The sequence below is a fragment of the Hakea prostrata genome, chromosome 10 (assembly GCF_041222555.1).
Source record: "Hakea prostrata isolate BN-2017 chromosome 10, UWA_Hpros_2, whole genome shotgun sequence".
Lineage (NCBI taxonomy): Eukaryota > Viridiplantae > Streptophyta > Magnoliopsida > Proteales > Proteaceae > Hakea > Hakea prostrata.
The window spans coordinates 51,300,152-51,308,605 of NC_142609.1; the positions used below are offsets into that span (position 1 = coordinate 51,300,152).

The 8,454-nt window shown below is 42.1% G+C and overlaps 1 pseudogene; it reads right to left on the reverse strand.

Moving 5' to 3' along the window:
• Window positions 1-7,339: 7,339 nt before the first annotated feature.
• On the reverse strand, window positions 7,340-8,450 carry LOC149003840 (delta(12)-fatty-acid desaturase FAD2-like; annotated as a pseudogene).
• Window positions 8,451-8,454: the final 4 nt, after the last annotated feature.

An 8,454-nucleotide genomic window follows, 5' to 3' on the forward strand; every position in this document is an offset into this window, starting at 1 on the left:
TTACAAGAGGACCGGTGTCCACTTGCCCACTGAATCTCCCGCATCCCAGAGGACACACGGCACAGGTGCACCAAGACCACCGCCCGATGGGGCACGGTGGAACGGTGGCACGTGCGTCGCGTTCGAGGCCACCTCGCACCACCACTAGGGCAGGCAAGAGACGGTATGAGAACGAAGGGGCAATGTCTTTCCGTTTGACTAGGTAAGCAACACAGGAACCTTGTCACGGCGACGGGGAGGCGACATGCGCCCGTGTCATTAACCGCAATGGCATATGCGGACGGTGGTTCGATGCACAAGAAAAGAGCCCACCATCACACGATAGCCGACAACCACTCACACGCATCACGTACACGTACAGGAAACAGCACCACACTACCCCCCCATTGGGAGGGATTGGTAAAGTGTCGAACCCTATACGCCCCGCTTGGCATGGAAGTTCCTCTTCCGATTTCACAGTACGAGCAAACAACGGGGGGGGGGGGGTTTAGAAGAAAACATGTTCGTGAAAACCGAGTTTTGGGGGGAAAACATGCGACGGGACATGGCCAAGCACCCATAAGTTGTCGTCCCCGAGGAGTTCCCACTAGGGGCGCCGCTGCGAGTAGGGGGCCAAGAACACGACCGGTTCAGCCCCCGCCTAGACCATTACTCGTCGGAGGCACGATCAACAAACGGTGCGGGCCGCATGGCGATGCATATGCCTTTTAGAAAACATAAGTTTTTTGCGTGTGGTGCTTCGGGGGGTCGGGTGGGGGAGCAGAGAAAATATTGCATTTCGTTAGGTGTGTGTGTTTGCAGAGGCGCCCGCATACATGCAGCACGTGACAAGCTTGCTCGTCGGCGTGTGCACCGCGACGCGGGCGCCCATGCAACCCATGCGCATGGCGATGCAGGCGCGCCTGCGACCATGCGCACTGCGATGTGAGCGCGCCCACATCGCCACCCAACCATGATAAGGGACATGCAATCGAGCCAACATTACATGCATGGGACTTGGCGCCCGTGCGCACCGTGGCACGCATGGCTGGGCCGTTGCGCGCACCGTGGTGTGCATTGCTGGGCCGTTGCGCGCACCGTGGTGCACAAGGCTGGGCCGCCGCGCGCACCACGGCCCAAGTCGCCGCACCGTTGATGCCTCTCGATGGGACAAAAGGGACGTCGGGGGATTTTTTCATGTGTCAAGGCTCTTCCAAGCGTGCACAAGCTGCCCACGCACGCAGCAAACCCATGTCTTGGTTGGCGAGTCTCTGCTCCCCACCAAGGGAGACCCCCCTCAAGGTAGGCGTTAAGCATTTCCCACTTTTCCAGAAGGAGACATGACTCACCAAAAACACAATATTGGACCATATCTTGAGTTCCCCATATGGTGCAGCAAAAGCTTAGGTTCCTGTTCGTCTCCCTATGATGTTTGTATTACAACAACAATACAGCTATCAGCATTGCCCATAACCAGTTGCAGCATGACCAAGATGGCATGTAGAAGTTGATAAGCATTTCATAAAGAAAGAAGTTAGAAGGGCTGGTTTGAGTTCCTTTGTGAAGTCAGCTGGTCAGCCAGATTTGATATTTTCGCTAAGAAACTGGAAAATTGTTTCATGTTCTCCTCTAGTTACATTGGGCATCCAGATATCTTTGCTCCAACGAGAGGAAGCATCAAATAACATACCCATAATTACCAGTGGGTAATTCTTTGATTTTCTATTATGTGTGAACGGTAACACGTAATCCATGGCCAATTTCATGATTCTGCTCTCTCCTTTCTTGTTATAAATAAAGAGGCTTGGTTATATAATTGATCATTCAAGCATTATAGTTGATGTTTTTTGAGAGCTCTATTTATGATACAATGCAAATTTCAACAATGATACTTAAGGGCATGATAGAGGCTGCCAAAGTAAGATTCATTGAAGCTAGATGCTTCTACGATCCGGTGAAGAAGTTATATTAGACCGAAAATCTGACCTTGAGAAAATCATGAGTTTTAATACAAGCTTGTCACAGAAAAGAGGTTATATATGTATCGTCGCAAGCAGCAATAGTAAATTAAATTCTGACTCTTGTTATGTGAAAGATTACATCTCTGACCTTGCAAAGAGACTGCGTTGGCTGATAGGACAAAACCATCAACGATGAAAATAGCAGAAGATGGAATTTCCCACACCTATATGACGCAAAACCCAAATGTAATGGATAATTAGCATAGATAGAAGGCACTCAGAAAAGAAATGATAGGATACAAAAATACATACCATAAAAAACAACAGGGATGCGCATGGAACAAAATATCGCCATATCGCTACGGGGCGGACCGAAGCATCGCCCCGAAACAATATGGGCAGGATATCGCGGATTTCTCGGTGATATCTCGTCATTTCTCCCTATATATCGTGATATATTGCTGCAAGGAAAAATTGTTCGACAGTGTTATTAGAAACCCAACTTTTATACATTGTATTTCCATACAAACATTTCCATGTTTTGTATTTTCATCTTTTATTTATTTCCTTTATTGTTATTTGTTCATAATTACCTACCAGCATGGGATGTATGCTGTCTATATATTTGAGGTTTTCTTATATGAAATCATTCAACCATTTTCTACTATTGAAGTTGTGTCTTAATACAAACCTAATAGTAGTGTATTGGTCCGATGTGTTGAGATCCCATCAATTATTAACCCCAGTAATTAATCCAAGTACACATATTATATTAGGATAACCCTAACAATAATACCCAACAATTTTCTTTCTTGTTTTATACCTAACAAAATGCCTTCTTAGTAAAATTACCTTTCTTCCCAAGAATTTCTTAGTCTTGTACGAAAAAGGTTGGGATAAGAGGCTCTAACCATTTTTGGATACGCCCAATTATTTGTGTGCCCATTTATCCAACCACTGGAGGGATGACATCAGGAAACATAGAGGGAAATTGCTTGGACAATTAATGCGTAACACAGCAGCGAATGATCGAGATCTCGATCTCGACTATCTATTTCCGAAAAGTGTGTTTTCAGACTTTTGAGAAACGGACGATCAAGACCGACCACAGTGCTATGCATTTAATTGCACAACACTCAAGTCGAACTCCACACAGAGCTAGAGCGTCAAATCCATAACATGCTTTAAAACATCTGACGGTCCAACCCTTTGTACATCAAGACGTTGTTTATCTGCTGATTGGGTGGACAGCGTGGACTAAATGCAAAAAAAAAAAAACCTAAATACTGAGAACCTGATAGGTAGCTCAATTGGCAAAAGACTAACGCTTCAACGTAGAAGATCAAAGATTGAAGCCCCTCGGGGCCAGAAGTGAAGTCTCACTTATATTAATTAAAAGTTCCTCTAAAGATGTAGTTGACAGGCGCGTAAAATTACTAGTCCAGATGAACCTACATGCCATCTCTAGTCTACCTATGCATTAGGAGATTTATTTATTTATTTAATAATAGAAACGTTTATCTTTTCCTTTTTTTTTTTTTTTGGCTAAACCAAGTAGACCGCTTGTAATTATTTGGAGTAAGATTTTGATAACCAACTGTAAAATAGGCTCAGGTGTTTTGGTGATTTGTGGAATATAAGTTGAAATTTATACAAGTTTTGGCATCAAGAAACAATATTTTTGAAAGCATAGATTAGAATTAAGTAAAACACCTTAAAGTCTCTAGTCTCTGTCACCAAAAATAATCTAGGGAAAAAAAACCTAACAGCAATGCGACATAAGAGGTAAAAAATTTATTCATCATACAATCCACCAAGTGAAATACTAGTCATACTTTTGCAGGCCTCGCGGATTTTTATTTGTGGTAGCCCGACTTGTAGCCATGCCATCTTTTAGATTTACTAGTCATACTGCAGGCCTCGCTCGAGACCTTTCAATCTAACGGTCAAGATATGTTGGGAGTACAAAGGGTTTACGCGGAGGCACCGGAAAAGGCTAATAAGGGTGTTAATTCGTCCAATGGATTGGCAGGAAACACATAAAGCATTGATAGAGAGATTTCTATTTCTCCAAGAAGTACGCCAAAGGAAATGAGAGTGTGAGAAACCAACGATCTTCAAAAAGAGGTGATTCGGTTGACAAGCGAAGGGAGCAACACGATGAAGGTTGCAGTTTAATTTGAAGGGTGGACGTGTGCAAATTAGGTTCTCCCAGGAGAGTTTCCTTCAATAGCATGAATTGTGGGTTTAATAATGAAAATTTAAAAAATCAAAAGGTCTAGAGCGTAATATAAAAAGCTGATATTTACACTGATGCCTAGCATTTTCATCATGACCATTAGATTGAAGTTTTAACTCGTGGGATACTACAACCATACCAAGGCTCAAAAAACCAAAAAAAAAAGTCAGCAAAACCACTTGGTTGGACCAACCATCAAATGAGAATTGGGAAGAAATTTATCAAATGAGATTAAGTTTGCAGGGATTCTTCCGAGCTTATTATCTATATAAAAACCTTAAAAGGAATTCTTGTTTGCAACTCACAGTTTTGGGATTCTAAATTTCAAAGAAAAAAAAATCAAGAGGCTCTAATTATTGGGTTGAAATGGGAAACTTTCAATAGCAACTTGACAGTGCTCAGAACCGCTAATTAACAGATAAAATTTACAGTAATTTGTCCCAAGATACTCACTAAACCAAATTAGATTGGATGGTGCTGCAATTTTGGAATAATTTTTACATGTTCCATCTATTTTAACACTAGGGTTGTCCATTAGTAATACTACGTGATGGATTTGAATTGCTAAACTGATGTGCCATAGAACAATTTATTTGTTACTTTAATCCATTAATGCCCACATTACTTCCATGGAAAAATTGTAAGAACATTTTGAAAATAATCAAGGACAAAAAAAAAATATCGTACAAATCATTAGTAAACTCGAACCCAAATCGTTAGTAACCCGATTCTACACCGTTAATTAGCCTGAATCTAAACCGCACCAGTTCGAAACTGACCCGAAACCCTTATTTTCCTTATGGATTGTATTTGAATTGAGTGTTTTTCAGCCCGAACCATTGACGCCCCAATTATAGCCGAATTTGTTGCATATGACTAATCTCATTTCTTACCATTAAAAAAAAAGACCAATCGATCTCATTTAATGTCTCGGAGTACCCCTACCTTTTTTTTATTTCACGTCCCTTAAATGGACACACAAAAGTTGGAGAAATTTGCCTAGCTCGCCTCCCCGAATCAAAACACTCTTAGAAAAAAAATTTACAAAAAATCAGCGATGCATTGCAGATTTTATAATTTCTTGCGAAATTTCCTAATATTTTATGAACATACTTCATGTGTGTTGTTGTATTCTTATGTGACATGACATGTAATTAGTGGAACCCACTAGCTAGTTCTGTCAATTTCACTTTTAGACATTTTTTTTCTCATAGTAATTATTAACACCTCTTGAAAACTCCAACTGCCAAGCTAGCTTTTTATATTTTAAATCTCCATTTTAAATTTTAAATATAAAAATATATGAACTTCAGATGACAGACCGACCTTACTAGGCGAGACGAAGTAGGCGAAACTTTGTCTGATTTTTTGGCAAAATTCGTTGTTTCTCTGGTTTCACCAAAAGGCGAAATAGTGAAGTTCGTCAAAAAAAACGCACCTTATAGATGTTACAAATATCTGAAAGAGAACTAGAAAATAAATATTATAAACTAATATTCTTTTGAAGTTAAGGTATATATTTCGATATGTCTACCCCCTATAGTCTCTCTCCCTTTGTTTTTTTGGGAGGGGGCTTAGGAATGACAATCCCTATAGTCATACTCCTCCAAACAAGGGAGCTGTGGGAGGTTTCTTATACAATGGACAAGTAGTAGTAATGGGGTAGAGGTCAAAAAATTCTGTCAGGAAGCAAAAGTTAGTTCCTTCTTCCATCACTCGTTTAGGGCAAAAACCTTTTCCAAAATATGAGGTAGAAAGGTATAAGAAGAAGCCAATGACATCTCATTTATAGAAACTTTAAGGCTCACAATGACCTCTCATCTCTCATAAACTTAGTCTGACAATGACATCTCATCTATCAGTCTCGATTGAGTTTTTCAACGACATATCAACAACAGATCATTAATCTAGTCAAAGCCAGGAATTGGATCATCTTGTTCGAGATGCGCCTAACATACCCTTCGATGCAATAATAGTCTCAATTGGGGCCAGTGCTGATCCAACAACCCAGGAATAACAGGAGATTACGACGGGTCTAGTGCCCACCTCTATGGAGCAGTGAAACCGATAATTGATACCCCAATCCCCGATGCTCATTCTCCAAACACACTCCTTTGATCGCGTTTTCTCATTAAAAAAACAGGGTGTTGAGAGGCTTGGAAGTCACTTCAGGACGGGACTGTTGAGCTGCAATAAAATTCATTAGATATTCGTCCAATTCGTTGGTACACTTCGATATTAAGCGAGAATTTTAATTGGATTACGCTTACTGGGCTCAATTTTCCAGCCCAAAATTCATGTAGATTATCCTGGAAAAGGCCGGAGCCGAACATCTTTTTCTCCACAACCACGGGGGGATGGAGGATATTGTAGAAAACTCCCACCACTATGCTAGAAGCATGCCCACCCCACACCTGCTTCTATGGCATTAGAAATGGACAACTAATTAATCAACCTTGTGAAACGACCTAAGCAGCTAGTTCTCCCACCCTCGTCCACAGACCTAGCATGGGCAGGCTCGTAACAACACAACTATAAAGGTGGGAGAATTGCAGGAGTTTTCTCAGATGGAGAAGACCTAATTCCATCTCTCTCATGCTCCCTTTCATTCCAATTACCAACAAGTGCAGTGTTTCATATTAGGATAATAATAATGGAGAAATACAGAGATAGAGATATGGCTACACCGCTCTAGTTCAATTTCAGTGTTTAAAGATTTAAAGCGCAATATTCAAGTCAAGCCCATGCCCACAAAACAATATCAGTTAAGACTGTGTACATAATTTTAATTAACAATAAAATATTATGGACAGTGGAAAACAGTACAGAAAAAAGAGACTACAAATGATTTTTCTAAAAACAGAAATAGAGGTGCAACATAGAAAAATTAACACAAACCATCTGAATGTCCGGTTCATGCCTGTCCCCTAACAGATATCTCTTCTGTTCATTTCATACCGCATGACAAAAATCACCAAACACAACGCCACAAAGTAATGCTAAATTCCATTTTTTTGAGTGGGTTTGGGGGATCAATATTTTCCATAAGTTCAAATAATAATAATAATCAGAAAGAAGTTGATCCGGTCCTCTTTTCTTGCAGAAACCGGGTCCTCTTCCAAGAATGAAAAGAAAGAACTCCTCAACAATGAGCCATTAATCAGTGTATCTGTTCTGGTGGGATTTGGTAGCTACAACTCACAAGACAAACATCGGCAAAACTCAAAAACTTGTTGCGGTACCAGAATATACGTGTATCTTTTTGAACCTCTATCAGGCTCCACATAGACATTCCCAGGCCTCTCTCCACATTGCCTTGTAGAATGGTGTTCTATCGAATTGGTAATACTCGCCAAGTATGGGTTTGATAGCTTTGGTTGCTTCCATGGCATGGCAATGTGGCATTGTCGAGAACAGATGGTGAGCAACATGAGTGTCGGTGATGTTATGAAATACTTTGTTCAACAACCCATAATCTCTGTCCATCGTCGCCAATGCTCCTATCAACCAATCCCATTCCGACGTGTCATAGTGAGGTAGAGCCGAGTGGGTGTGCTGCAAGTAGGTTATCAACACCAAGAATCCATTCACAATCAACAATGGTAGCGCCATACATGCAGAGTACCCTTGACAGGCCTTTGGCAGCCACGAGGCAGTAGAGCCCATATGAGACGGCGAGAATTCCGACGTCGGAGATGTGTATATCTGGAGGCTTTCACGCTCGTTGTAAATGGGGCCGTGAGGATCGAAGCGGCAGGCGAATCTTTCGTAGTGGCGGCCGGAGACGTTGAAGGCCAAGTAAAGAGGCCAGCCTAGGGTTAGGGTTACGATGAGGGTGAAGAGTCGGCCAACTGGGTTGTTGTTAAGATATTTGGAATACCAAGCAAAGGCTTGATTTGGGCTTGGGCAAAAATCTCGTCGCGCTCAAAGTGATCCGATGTTGGAGTGGTGGCGACGGTGGCTGTACTTCCAACGAGAAGTAAGGGACGAGGAGGCAAGAATGGAGGATGAGACCCACCGTGTCGTCCAACCATTGGTAGTCGCTGAAGGCATGATGGCCACACTCATGGGCGATGACCCACACGCCGGTAAGGGACACAACCTTGGACTGCCCAATAAATAGGCCAGGCAACAAGGGAGAGAGGTGTTGGGGAGGCGGTGGAAGAAGGTGGTGGCGAGGTAGTAGAGAATGGAAACAACGATGAGATCGTAAACGACGCAAGAGAAGAACGAAGGACAGAGCGTTTGAAGCAATGGGGTGGAATGGCTTTCTTG